This window comes from Lampetra planeri, chromosome 18, assembly GCF_965212315.1.
Source record: "Lampetra planeri chromosome 18, kcLamPlan1.2.h2, whole genome shotgun sequence".
Taxonomy (NCBI): Eukaryota; Metazoa; Chordata; class Hyperoartia; order Petromyzontiformes; family Petromyzontidae; genus Lampetra; species Lampetra planeri.
Genome location: NC_136124.1, coordinates 9,969,462 through 9,984,218, shown reverse-complemented (window position 1 = coordinate 9,984,218; position 14,757 = coordinate 9,969,462). Strand labels below are relative to the sequence as shown.

At 46.2% G+C, this 14,757-nt stretch overlaps 1 protein-coding gene and 1 non-coding gene across 3 annotated transcripts in view; one reads left to right on the top strand and one right to left on the bottom strand.

The window, feature by feature from the left end:
* The window catches only part of LOC144723629 (neuroblast differentiation-associated protein AHNAK-like), a 46,122-nt gene extending 32,660 nt beyond the window's left edge, over window positions 1-13,462 (bottom strand). Inside the window, exon 1 of one of the 2 annotated variants that reach the window (XM_078602509.1) lies at window positions 13,306-13,462. The gene's annotated coding sequence lies outside the window, so the exon portion shown is untranslated. The remainder of the gene's footprint in view (window positions 1-13,305) is intronic. The other variant, XM_078602510.1, reaches the window with a different exon arrangement.
* On the top strand, window positions 6,672-6,744 carry TRNAG-CCC (transfer RNA glycine (anticodon CCC)). Its single transcript has one exon. It is a non-coding gene; the product is annotated as a tRNA-Gly (tRNA).
* Window positions 13,463-14,757: the final 1,295 nt, after the last annotated feature.

Below are 14,757 nucleotides of genomic sequence, written 5' to 3'. Positions count from 1 at the left end.
CATTGGGAAGCTGTCTCTTGTGTGTGTGTGTGCACCGCGCGGAAGACTCACTGGCATTACTTCCCATCAGCAGCTAAATTGCTCAATTAGCTTTGATTTCTAGCAGCAGTGATGCCCGTCCCCGAAGTGCTGGAAATAACTTGTGGAGGGGGAAAAAACGGTGGACCTGGAGAAAAATACACGCGACACACACCTCCGTACGTCCGATTAGCACGGTTGGCTACGTACGGTGCGAGAGAAGTTCAACATACGGTACACACATCGGTGAGTGACATCTGAACCGGTCCTGGGAAATTCACCCAACCCCTTCGCCAACCCTCTATATATGACCGGCGCGGTGAAGTATGGTCAAACATCTTCCTTGACGCGCATGACGTGTTGGAGGCCATAATCCAACAGCGGATTGAGAGAGGGCTTGAAATCATTATTATGATGATAGCAAACGTGGCAGCGTTAGTGATTCACTAAGCTTTGAGCGGTGCATTTTAAGATTTGCTTGAAATTGGCTGCAGATCAACTGGGATGAGAGCTGTTTGTGTATAAACGCAGGCACGCGGAGAGTAAAAAAAAATGAAACATCCAGCAAGCTTCACGCGGTAAAATCACCGCACTAAAAAAATACTTCACCACAGATTTAACACACGGCCGCCTCCAGAAAACATCTGAAGCCACAGAAGAGAGCGTTGGTTACGGGCTCTCGAAACAGTTCTGGTGTGTAGGGGAGTTGTTCGGACATTGTCGAGGAGGGGAACTGCGCGAAAAAAGGACCTGCATTTTTTTTTGTCAGATCGGCGGCTGCAAGGAAAGTATCCAGGGATTAACAAAACCAAGGGAGGACTCACGGTGGGGGTGGGGGGCTGAAGAATTCCATGAGGGTAGCCCACGGTTTTGGTAAACAAAAGAGTGGCTGTGGAGAAAAACCTTTGAGGGTAGGGCACCCAGAAGCCTGGCTTTCAAGGTCTGCCTCTAATAATAGCAACCTCAAAATGCAAGGGCAATGGAAAAGTGGGTGGTCACATGACCCCCCCCCAGATCCCACCACTGGCCCTGACTTTGGAAGAGTGCCCACCAATCCTGACTTAAGTGGGTCCATTAAACTCCCCACGACTGACAGCGTGGGGGGAGGCCTTCATCCGGCAGGGCACTGATCGAGGGCTGAACGATTTTTGAATATTTCCTTGGTTCTTTTGGTAAAGTCACGTAGAAGGGAAATAATAAAAGAATAAAAATAAAACAATAAAATTCTCACGACGTTTCGATTGCAACACAATCAATCATCATCAGGTGTGAAAACCACAGTGTGAGAATTTTATTGTTTTATTTGTATTATTTTATTATTTCCCTTCTACGTGACTTTACCGAAAGAACCAATAATATGAATCCCTGCAGTCAGGAAAGCTTTAAATCGAGATTTTTGAATATTTTTGTTCGTATCAAGAGTGAACTGCTATGTGCGCTGCACCTTGCCACGTGTGTCGGAGAGGTGCACGCTGAGTAATGGAATCTTGATAACGGCCGAAGAGGACAGGGAAGTGATTGATGGGGAGAATTGTGAGGCTCTCATGGACAGACAGAAAAAAAAATATCGCAAACAACTATTTTCTGAGAACGGTGGGCCCAGTGAGGTGGAGCCTTCAGAAGCTGGATCACAAGCAATACAGCTCTCCTCTGGCACGCAATGAGATCGGAAGGATTTGTTATCGTTAAATGGCATTTGAGAAGGGACAAGAGTGAGTGGAAGACTGGGAAGTGGGTTTGAACGAACTCAAGGAAGGATTGGGCAAGACAGGAGCTTTGTGAAACTCGCAAGAGTTGGCAGATGTGTTTAGGAGATTCAACATCATCAGCAGTAACATGACATTGTGCCTTAATAAAAAATATTTGGAGCAAAAAAATATTTTTTATCACTATTCTTTGAAAATATTTGTTCGCTAACCGGTACATCGTTCGTCACATAAAACGGCGTGGACTAATTGTCTCTTTCCTGCCTGTTAGCGTTATAACGACGCATCGATGAATGCACTAATATCAATTGTTAATTCGCAATTAATACTATCAAGCAATATCGGTTCACGTGACACATGTAGGTCATGAGAGGCCACTACGCTCAACACGGTGCAAACAAAAAGGAGAATCTATTTCTGGAATCGAAGTGTGACCCCTTGAATCGCAACGCCGGAGTGAAATACCAGATGATGCCGTCCCTCTGCAGACCGGTCGTTCGAAGGCACAAATTCGTAAAATTCCGTCGCAATTACCCAGTCGAATTCAACTGAAGGACGGCAATCGCCCCGAAACACTGGCCGGCTATTTTTGCATACATAATACGTGCTTGTACGTGTCATTGTTTGGCCGCTATGAATTTCAACGCGATGAGAAGCCGCTTCGTTGAGTTATCATGTTGTCGCCAGGTTGCTTCTGAAAAAGAAGCGATGCAGCTCAGTGGGCTTCACCTGATAAAATACAAAATAGTTGAGCTTCATTTGTATTTTTGTCTCTGATTTGCTTACAATTCCTATACTTTGTACTGCTATCGTGTTTTTGTATTGTTTGTTGACCTGCCCCTGCTGGACTTCTATATTAAAGAGCCGTATAGCTTATTGGATTCCTCCAGTTTAAATACATATTCTGATTCTGTTTAATCCAGTACCAACAACATTGACGAACGACAATGCTGCAGGCTTGTGCTTTTGGTCAAAAGCCAATAATGAACCACTTGTGACGACCAACTGAACGTGATCTCATCTTGAGCTGTGATCTGAGATGAAGTAAACAACAAAAAAGATCTCCGAGCTTTTGTAATTAACATTAAAAAGGACGCCAATGTTACTGCCAAGGATTTCAGACTCTTAGAAGCCGCGTAGCTTGAACAATGTTGGCTGCTTTGCATTTGTGAGCAGCAGCAGCCATATAAAGGCAGAGCCCTGTTGTTTTGGAATCTGCGGGGATGTGCTCCGGCTTGTGAAGGTCCCTCCGTTTAAGTGCACGCGCGTCTTCACCAAGGAGAATGAGCTTCAGCAAGCTACGTGTATCTGTGCATACAGCGGTCGCTCTTGTTCTTGAGATGAAAGCTAAAAGGCGCAGACCCTGCAATTGCTCGGCTCACGCTACCGCTGGCGGAAGGGCCTCCAACTAAAGGAGGAGGGGGAGGTTCTCAAGAGGGTATTTGGCCTATTTGTCCACAACCGGCCAGACATATACCCACACTTTACCCAACCAAACACAGCCTGCCGATTGACTGACTCTGGTGTATACATTTATACAGCTGCTCCTGCTGCTGGGCGGATAGGGCCGTGGGTGGGGGGAATTTAATAAACTTGCGACCTCGGAGATTGCAAGCCCAGTGTGCTAAAATTTGAGACCTGGGGTTCTTAACCTGGGGTGCAGGCACCCCCTGGGCGTGCGAGATGCCCTTTCTGGCAGTGCAAGAGACATCGGATTTTCTTCAGAAGGTAAATCATCGAAACACAAATTAAGTACGGGCACATAAGTACAACCAGTTTGTTTAATAAAATCGATGTATGTATTAACATGATACATTTTTTTTTTACGATTGAAAACCAAAGGGGTGCAAGGCTGCAGTAAAGGTTACGAACCGCTGGTTTAGACTATGCAAGCATATAGAAACATAGCCGCGGCCAAATAAATTGGTGCTCTGGGATTGTGATCGTTTACAAGAATATTCCGGCAGATGTAAAGCCACGCCGCTTGTGCTGAATTGTTATATTTTGTCTCTCGGGTGTGCCCCACGCAGCTGTGTGATGTCTCAAGCCTCGTGTGTTTTGTGTTATTAGCTCTTTGAGTAGAGAAATATGCTTTCAGTATTTGACGCTGAACCTTTTCGAGAACTTTATCCAATAACGATGACACCCACCCTCACAGGAAATGTATCTGAAATGTAACGTGTCTTCATGCTGCGACAAGCATGCGGGTAGTGCTAATTTTGACTTGGTGGCCCTGGGCTTGGGGCATATATTCCACGTTCCTATGATAGAGCCAGTATACCCAGAAGATAACACAACAACAGTGGCAAAAAATTTAACTGGACCGTTTATTTTTCGATTTAAACCTTTCGTGACTGCAGGGATTCATATTCATGGTTCTTTCGGTAAAGTCACTTTACCGAAAGAACCAAGAATATGGACCGTTTATCTGAAGTAAGCGAATGTACATTCGAGATTGAGAACACATTACCACCGTGCGAAAATGCCTGATCAGCGAACGTTTCTAAAACAATAAAAGACAGTTACACCACCGTGCACAAATACCGCGTTGGGTTTTTTTTCTCGGTTAATCGGTCAGGGGGCGGATACGCCATGGTTCCGACATGCACGCCTCCGATTAGTGCAGTAGGTTACGTACGGTGCGGAAGAAGTTCAACGTGCATACGTGTACATACGTGCGGGCGTTGTGCTGCAACGCACGCCGTGTCGACTGCGTGTGTGCGTGAAGACAATGGTCCCCATGGTAGTCTGGTTATTTTGTTGGGGGAAAATATATTTTTAACGCCCCGCACGGCGCAGATTGATGAGGGCAGCACCACACCCAGCGGGCCGGCGACGGAATGCTGCTGGTCAGTGGTTGTTGACGGCTGAGGAGGCTTAAAGGAAGGCCACCTCCAAAAAATGTAAAGAGAGTTTTCCACCCAAATCCCAAATGGGACGTTCTAGGCTGCGCCCGTCATATGCGTTTCCAAAAGGTACGTAGTGAGAAATAAGCACGTGTGAACATACGTGGGGTAGAGCGGTGGCACCAAATGGTTCGCGCACTGCGCTAGGAACCGGCCACCTGAGTTTGAGATTCCTAAATCGGGACGAGCCACCACCAGCCCTCCCCCCCCCCCCGTCTCTTCACCAATCCGCACTGGACCAGCGTGGGGTGAAGTATGGTCAAACAATTCATATTCTTAGGTTTTTTCGGTAAAGTCATGTAGGTAAAAAATTAAAATTGTAATTAATAAAATTAATAAAAGAAGCTTGTGTTGCCTCCGAAACGTCGTGATTTTTATTTTATTTTACTTTTATTAATTTTAATTTTAATTTTTTACCTACGTGGCATTACCGAAAAAACCTAAGAATCTGAATCCTTGCAGTCACGAAAGCTTCAAATCTAAAATTATGGTCAAACAACCCCCGCGACTGACATTGCCGGGTGAGACTTTCATCCAGCAGTGGAGCAGCACAGGGCTGTGAAGTACAACCTGCGTGCGTGCTCAACACCGGGGCCTTGCGTGGGCTGACGGGCACGGCGCGGCCAACACGGTGTAGACACTGGGCAATAAACAGTTCACTCCGCTGGTTATTCGTACGCAATGACGCAGCAAGGGCGGTTGCCACGATCACAATGAGAAATGCTCCTGTGGCTGGGTTGTGCTGGGTGTGGCTTGTCCCTGATGTGTGGTGGTGGTAGCCACAGAGAGGAATTCAACCTCACCTATCCTGTTTTTGCACGAAAGATGCAGTTCTACTTTGACAAGATGTTAAATACGAGACCGTGGAGTGCTTGGAAATGATATATGATTATACGCTGCTAAATTATATGGGACTGATTACGCTGTCATAGTTCGTCATATTCAGACGTCCCTGCTGCTAAAGTGCTTCCCCAGCCTCTTGTGACAATGACGTTGTATGCACGTTGAACTTCTTTTGCACAGTACGTAGCCAATCGCGCTAATGGGAGGTGCGGGGGGAAGGACAACAAACGAAACACAAAAAGCAGTTCTAATGAAATGAGTTTTCAATCTAGACAATTTCAAAGTGCATAGCTCCAGTGGCTTCCTAACATCGGAAGGAGGAGCGTTCCAGACGGCCGCAGAAACGCATCCGAAAGCGCTCGATGGCCGATCGTTATGCCGTGGAATGGTTGTAGAAAACTTTCAGTTAAGGACATCAGCAGCATTGGAGATATCAATGAATGTTACCACTGAGTTTGATTGCTGCCCACGGATAAAATTACAGCTTTGTCCAGTGATACAGGAAACCCATCTTAGAACCTCTCCTTCACCAATCCACGCTGACGGCACGGAGAGGCCTTCATCCAGCAGTGGATTGGCAAAAGGGCTGCACGTTATTATTTTTCGTCATTTAAACACGCGGTCGTAACATTTGTATCGCGATGGGCCACAAGGCTGTCACAAGTTAACATCTAGGGCACGATGAAGAGTGCTAAATATTTACATTTAAACTTGGGAAGCAAGTAACCCTCGTTAGACAAAAAAAGTTTAACAGAAAATAAACACATCTGGATTTTGAAAAATAAAGAAATTGTAAACGAGAGGGGGGAAAAAAAACTGACGTTGTGCTTTATATTGAATTAAAACGTTCTCCCGTGACGGTGGCTATTTTTAAATCCTTTATATTAAGTTCGCTTGCTTGCTTGCTTGCGTGCTTGCTTGCTTGCGTGCATGCTTGCTTGCGTGCTTGCTTGCTTGCTTAGGACCGTGCAAATCTTTCGCTCGTTTTTTAACCCACTTCCCGTGATCCAATCGAGCTGATATTTTCCACACAGACTCGTTGTGACAGATAATTCATGTTCGTGAAAAAAATTTCCAAAATTTTACACTTTTTAGGCAAAAAAAAATATATTTTACATATATTCAAATATAACTCATTCATCGCTTTGGCTGAACGTCACAGTATAAGAGCCCAGAGCGTAACCCCTCCACAGGCCGTGGCGGAGTAGCGCAGTTGGTAGCGCCTTCGCTTCCCATGCCAAAGGTCGCGGGATCGATCCCCGCGTCCTCCACAGGCGAATATATTTTTAAATCCTTTATATTAAGTTCGCTGCCACGCATATAAAGGATTTATAGTGAAAAACTTTGTTTTTACGGGTTTACTTGTTAAGACTAATAAAAAAAATTTGATTCAACCTTCGCACGCGGTGAGTAGATGTATAGATAGCCGCACATGGGCCGAGTTTCGTCTGCGAATAGCACGGGCATACCGTACTTAAAGTCAGTCTGTTTGTCATTTAAAGCGCATTATGGAGACTTCGACATGAAAGAGAACGCAAAGGAATGTGTGTGTGTACGTTGAACTTCTTTTGCACCGTACGTAGCCAACCGTGCTAATCGGAACTTCTGAAACTGGCGGAACCAAATCAAATGTTCCGTAAGGTTCCGAATGCTTCTACGTGTCAGATTCTGTTCTGTTATCTACATACAACCATCATTGGAAGTTAAAGAAAGATGTTATCGCATTACTATGCAACACGGCAAAAGTATCCCTTATATTTAGCCCTTCATGATTCTTGGAACATACAGCATTCGTACGGAACAGAACTATTGGCCTGCATGCATTTGGCGCACAAAGGCGGCTCTGTGCTTCAGGTGTATTCTCACGCAGCAAGCCCATTAAGCTGCTCACGGCTCATTTTCCAAAGGGGCCTCTTTGTCCAGTCAAATACGTACAGCACTGTTGCAGAGTTAAGTCGTCTTCCTCAGACGGGCACTGTCCGTGTTCCATACTTGCTCACTCACTCTTGCATAAGCAGACGGCAGTCTACCGAGCATAACACATTTTTTTTTTCTTGGAATACACTTACTGTCGTTTTAGCGGAAACAACTCAACGCATCCGTCGGTAGTTTTAGCAGGATGCTACCGAGGTGTGAATGGTCAGTGCCCGTTCCTTGCATTCCATCTCCTGGCGGGGAAGTCGAAGCGACGATGCAGGTTTCTTAAACCTTCCCGCCTCTGTCCACCCAGCAATAGTTTTCTCCGTGGTAAGTTGATCGGCAGATCACGCACGTGTGGTAGGGATATAGATACAGGTAGGGACAACAGGTTCCACACTGCCCACCAGGGATTATTTGTCTGTCTGTCGTGCATATTTGTCTGTCGTGCACGAATGCGCTGTCCAACCAAGTTCCTACCTGCCCACTCCGAAGGAACGTGTTTTTAAAGATTTCCATTTTTTTCGGTGCTGGGACAGATTTCTAATCTTCTCATTAATTCGTGACTTTGTTACCCATCATACACCGCAACATCCTACCAATGCGTCGCTGCACTGAACGACCCCCGGCCCCCACCTTGGCGATAACGCCAATGTTTATGTAACAGGCACGAGCGGGGTTGCCAACTCAGTAATTTTTGTCGTCAGTGCTCGTGAATTTGTCGGGCTTTCTTAGCGACAGCTTTTCGTCAAAGCTGCTCGCGACAAGCCTAGACACTCTCTGGGACGAGGAGCACAATTTGAAGCGGTGCCAGGTTCGCGGTTAGGGTCGTGTATCAACTACCTACGTTTAATAGTTGGTGCACTGCGTAGTGACATATTTAACGACTTTAGGAGGTATATTTAGTTACTTTTTGAGGTTCATCTTCTTGGTTCTTTCGGTAAAGTCTGCCTTCTCGACAGACCTGTTCTCCACCTGAAGACGGCTGCTTGCGTTGTGGCCGAAATGTCGTGAGAATTATTTTATTATGTTTTATTTTTATTATTTTATTTTCCTTCTACGTGACTTTACCGAAAGAACCAAGAATATGAATCCCTGCAGTCACGAAAGCTTTAAATCGAAATTTTTGAGGTTCGTTTGGCAACATTCCGCTTTCAGTAGTTTGCGACAGGGAACACGCTTTCACACTGCTGACGAGACCCTTAAATCCGAAACCAACCCAGAGTTTGCCTCTTTAAACAAGTGCTGTTCGGAAAACGTTGGATCGGAATACCCATCGGCTAATGGACAAAACGTTGTATTCTGCAGTCAATTATATATTTGTACGATGAAAGAAGACACTTTTGTGTTTACAGTTGTATTCTTATTGATGTAGCAGCACATGCTGGCAATTATTATGAATATTTATGTGGTATCCCGTATGCAGCAGTCAACAGTTTCCATCGTAGCAGCTACTGAGTTACTCTAACGCCAAATAATTGGCAAAAGCAAATTTTATCCGATGAGGTTTTTTTGTATTTTTGGTGCGTGGCAAACTGCCACTTAACCCTTGATGCACAACGGGCCATTCTCCTCAAGATTATCGTGGGATTTTTACAGGCAATTGAGTACGCCATTCACGATTCAGCTCATACAGTACTTTCACAAAATCTTGCAATTTTTTTTTGAAACTGAATGTGATTATACACGATAGTGCGTATATATTTAAGCGCATTCATTCCCGCACCTCCGATTAGCACGGTTGACTACGTACGGCGAGAAAGAAGTTCAACATGCATACATCCATAAAAAAAAAACGTTTTGCTTTTTAAGTCATACATTATCATTTACACCAATTGGAAAACTTTAGTCGGGTACTGGAAAATGAGACCAAATGCAACGTACTCAGACGCCATGAGTGAGTACGTTGCAGAAAGGCACTTTAAAAATGTAATCTATTATTTTTCGATTTAAAGCTTTCGTGACTACAGGGATTCATCTTCTTGGTTCTTTCGGTAAAGTCACGTAGAAGGGAAGTAATAAAATAATAAAAATAAAACATAATGAAATAAAATAATATAATATAATAATATAATATAATAATATAATATAATAATGTTTCATTTGTATTATTTTATTACTTCCCTTCTACGTGACTTTACCGAAAGAACCAAGAAGAATAATCTATTATTATTACTACCTAAAGTATGCTGATAATTATAAATGACGACGTGTTTGTGTAAAAAAAGCCCACCACGCGACAAACGTGTTGCTGAAAGAGGAAGACGCCACCCGTGACCAAATCGTGTCCGCGTCTCTGGCTGAAACCGGCACTGCTTGACGTCAAATCACAACCGTGTTCACCGCGATGAAACACCGACGACACCAACAATCAAAACACAGGTTGGCACGACGTCCAAGAGTGGACGCCGAACGTTTCCCCACATTTTTCCGGCAACGTTCATTCACTTGAGGCTCTTTTGTTGTTGTTGTTTTAAACGGGGCAGATCACCTGCGTCATCGCCGCCCAGATCTCGCAAGCACGTGCGCGCAAGGACCCATTTGTTTATGGTTTGCGGTTGGCCGCAAGACGACACTGGAGCGGCGTGAGCGGGTTCACATTCGGCGTGGGAGAAACCGTAGACGGGGAATATTTTGAGAAACCTCTCGACCGTGGCCGAAATAGCAACGTCCGTGGCGCCAATCGGCATGTCTGCCCGGTGTGCCGTGCACAAGTAATTTATTAGTCTTTAACGTTCACGAGACGTACGGGCAAAAGGGCTACTCGGAAACTGTGTGTTCGGTGGATGTGAATACCGCGTGACCTATTGTCAAGAATAACAATAAATGGTAATTGAACGGCCCATGTGTCAATTCACTGCTTGATGAAGGCCTCCTCATGTAGTGCACGCAGGACATGTTGGCTGTTTGTCCACATTTCACCACGCTGGTCGGTGCGAGTTGGTGAAGGATATCGCTCGCCACTAATGAAAGCCGTGCCCAGACCAAAAAGTTCAGGACGCTGGGGGATCTGAGCGCAATGCACAAACTCTTACGCAACTGCTCCCCCCGGCCCCCTCCTTTCTCCCACCCCATCATGTCCACAGAGATACGTGGAAAAGTGCGATCATAACTCCATAAATAAATGCCCTGTCCTGCGCTGGCGAATCCTAGCGATGAGTAGTGATTTGCGCGTGGGAGGATTGCAGGCGCTTCTGGAGAAAAACACGCACGCACAAGAGGGCATAAACAACCGAAATGTCTAAAGGGGTGGATGGAAACAAAAATCAACTGCGGTATCCATTTCGTCGAGAAAATAAGAGCACCCGTACACCATTACGAGAAAACTAAATTAAAAATAAATACAGTGTACGGAAACATGACGCGTATTTTGAAACTCCTGACTCTGTGCACTTATCTAATAATAGAAGAATTTGGCGCGGGCGATGTCTGCCGCTGTGTGTAAGAACGCTCGGCCGTGAAGTTTAAATCCCACGGTGAGCTTCAAGCACTCCTTCGTTTCCCACGGGAGGGGAAGAGGGGGGGGGCTTCGGTTAAATGAGATTCGTTTTGTGGAAAGTCATCACTTAAGGCTGTGACATTGTAGCTGTTGCTCTGAATCTACCGTACGAAAGAAGATCAACTTAAGGCTGGAACTAGGCCCCACTTCTCGAGAACGTGGAATTACCACTGCTGGCTTCGGGCTCTTGATGGAGAAAAGCGCTGGCAAACTATGTTGGCGTTTAATAATAAAACAAATTACTTGATCGACGCACGCTGTGTGATAAAGTTGGATTAAACACACAAGTTCTAGTCCAAGACAGGGTGGACTGTGCACATCAGTCCCTCGGGGAAGACTGGTAAATGGAACACCGCCAGGTACACCTGAACCACTCGGTGGTAAATTGTCAACTCTTGTGCTGCAGGGAGGTCTGGATCCCACCATAGAAACGTGGAATGTTCACCACTGACTCGGCATGGCCAGCACACATGAAACAACACCAACTGCTCAACAACGCGTGGGCTCACTTGCAATCTTTTACTGCCTATGAACCGCTGTATTGAAATAAGTGTTCAAGGGATGTGTTTGCACACGATATTTCCCATCACCCATTTTGCAAACGTCTTACTGCAACCGCAGTATTATTCAGTGCATCATTGAGCGTGCGTTTTTTTGTTAGTTCCTTGCGTACGGTGCGAAATAAGTTCGACATAACGTACACACATAACAACCTTGCTCAATGCAAGACATGTGTTAACTCTCATCCATTACAACTTCGATCTCCTAAGTTCTCACCATAGAACAGTTTTTGTGTGTGTGTGTTTAGTTCGTTGTCCTTAGCACGGCTGGTTACACGTACGGCGTGAACAGAAGTCCCAGCGTACGTACGCACGTGATTCAGAGCTATCCCATTGCACACGCACGCATCTTCTCCACTTTTCATCGCAGGACCGTTGAGAGACAGTCAATGCACTCCCAGTAAAGACGTGGAACCTTGGACCAACAACGTTTGCCCAACGGTTCCTACCACATGCTAACGTGGACCCAAGCTTTGTTCACTCGGCTGGTAGATGAATAATTCATGAAATATGACGACGATTAAATAAAACGTTTAACATACTGCAATGCGTGTAGTCCTTTGTACATAAACATGATAGACTAAACGAAACGTTTTCTTTAGTTTTATTGAACCAGGTAAGGCCCACCGAGATATATAGCTCTTTATCAGAAGCGAGCTGGCCACAAATGATAGCTCAACAAAGTGACTTATCGTGTGGAAATGTATAGTAGCAGCCAAATACTCTGAACGCGTGACGTTGAGTCTAACTGCGGAGACAAATCCACGCGACCACGGGCAGAATATGCAAACTCCAAATATACAACAGGCGTCGGGGTCGGGATCGAACCCACGACCTCCTGTATACCAGGCGAGGTAGTTCACATCTCGCCATCCGCGGCGCCCCTGAATGCGCAGAACACAAAAGTACAACGCTGGGAACGTCGTGAAAGCATTGAGACCTGCGTGGGTTGCCGGTCACAACTGTGACGGAATCTCGCGGGCACATGTGTGGGCATCGTGAGTGAAAGAGCGATTTCGATTTAAAGCTTTCGTGACTGCAGGGATTCATCTTCTTGGTTCTTTCGGTAAAGTCAGGTAGAAGGGAAATAATAGAATAATAAAAATTCAACATAATAAAATAATTCTCAGAATTATTTAGAATGATTTTATTATGTTTTATTTTTATTATTTATTATTTCTCTTCTACGTGAATTATTTTATTATGTTTTCTTTTTATTATTTTATTATTTCCCTTATACGTGACTTTACCGAAAGAACCAAGAAGATAAAAAAGCGATGTAAAAAAAATGAACGCTAAACGAGGACTGTCAAACAACCAACACACGCAGACAATGCGCACGAGCCACTGCGCTGCAACGCAGGCGATGGTTTTAAAGAACCACTCCGCGACTCTGCGTGCAAGGAATATGAACGCCTCAAGTCAAACAATGAAACGTCGCATTCATTCAAAGCCCCAACCGCAGGTACAACAACATTTTACATTTGTTGAAGAAAAAAAAACTAACGAATATACACCAGCTGTAAACGTTGAACAAAAACAACATTTTAAACAGTTCAAGATGCTTGTTTTGTTGTTGTTGCGAAGACGCCCTCCCCACTTTTGCTTCATAACAATCCAACATTCTGAATGTACAGGCTTGGTCCAGATGTCTTGTGACACCCCCCCCCCCCCCCAATTAATTAACCCCTAAAAATATTTCTCCATACCCCTTTGCATATTCATGCCTGTTTTAAATAAACCTTACTTGAAACAAAAATCAAGTTTTAGATAATTAAATGGGGGGGGGGGGGGGGTCACAAGACATCTAGAACACACCCAGCGCACGGCACCACGTTGAAGTGACAGTCACGCACCTACCACCGCGCCTGTCCCTGCCGAGCGCGAACGGCGAAGCAAGCAGCGGAGCTGCTCTCTCACGGCCACGGCTGTCGTCCTCCCTCCTCGTCGAGTCGTGGGCGGTGGGCGTCTGAGCGAGAGCCGAGCCGCTGCTGCCAGATGACATGGGAACGTGTTGGGGGGGGGTGCTGGGAGATCATTCGAGCGTGGGGGAGGAGGGATCCAGGGAGGGTTCGGGTTAGGGTGGGGCACGGGGTGGTGGGGGGGGGGCAAGCCTGCCCTGGGTGTGGTTGGAAGGGATGACGATGATGTTGTGGTGGGTGGGTGGATTTGGGTGGGGAGTGGTGGTGGGTGGGTAGATTGGGGGGGGGGGGAGTGGTGGTGGGTGGGTGGATTGGGGGGGGGGTGGTTTTGGGGGGTGGGTGGATTGGGGGGGGGGGTTTGGGGGGGGGGCTCAGCGGTTTAGCGCGACGCTGCGCTGCGAACCCGGCGACCCGAGTTCGATTTGCGCTCACGGCCAACACCGGTGACGATTATTATCTGAACCGGTCATGGACCCCCTCCCCTCTCCCCCCTCCCCAAGTCGACTCAGCCTCAAATGAGTACCTGCTGCGATGTGGTAAGCATCGCTACTGGGGAGACAAAGGCGCTCGGGCGTGGTGCTGGTCACCCACTCCCTCGTGTGCCCGTGCCGGCCTTCACGTGTGCTGCTACTCGCTAACAGCACTCGACCCAACAGTCTGTTAATGTTATGCGGGGGAACCTGTGTCTTTGGGGGGGGGGGGGTGTTAGCAAGAGATGGGGCGAGCGAGGGCTGTGTGTGTGTGATTCCTCCAGCACACACGCACGCTTGGGGAAACGCCCAAACAACTTGGCAGATGAAACCATGAGTCAGCCCTGGTGGAATAAAGTAACACGCACGCGCGTGCACACATCAGGCTATTCGCGTGCAATGCACACTCTGTCCCGTCACATATCCCTCGTCTAGGCGCCCGTGTCTCTCCCCAGTGCTGATATTTACAGACGCCACACCAGCAGCCCAGCTCAGGCTGAGTCGAACATGACCGGGTATCGAACCCAGGTCACACACACTAGGACAAAGATCTCCCGTGTAGCCTTAACAGACTGTTGGGGCAAGGTGCTGTTGGCGAGCACACACACAAGGGTGTTTAATTAAGACACGAATAATTGCAATATGGTACGGTCCACACGTGTCATCTCATGAACACACATTGACAACACTAGCATGATTAAATACTCATAATACACGCACACAATAAAAAAAAGACGTATTAACAGCTTACAAGAGTATAGTGTACACTGCATGCACAGCATGTGCACATTCTCACGCACAAAGTAACGCTCACCATCGACACGCAAACGCACACGTTCACAACATCTACGTTCTGTAACTGTGATACAGCGATGCAACAACTGCTGTTCAGAACTAATAGTTGTAGTATATAAAT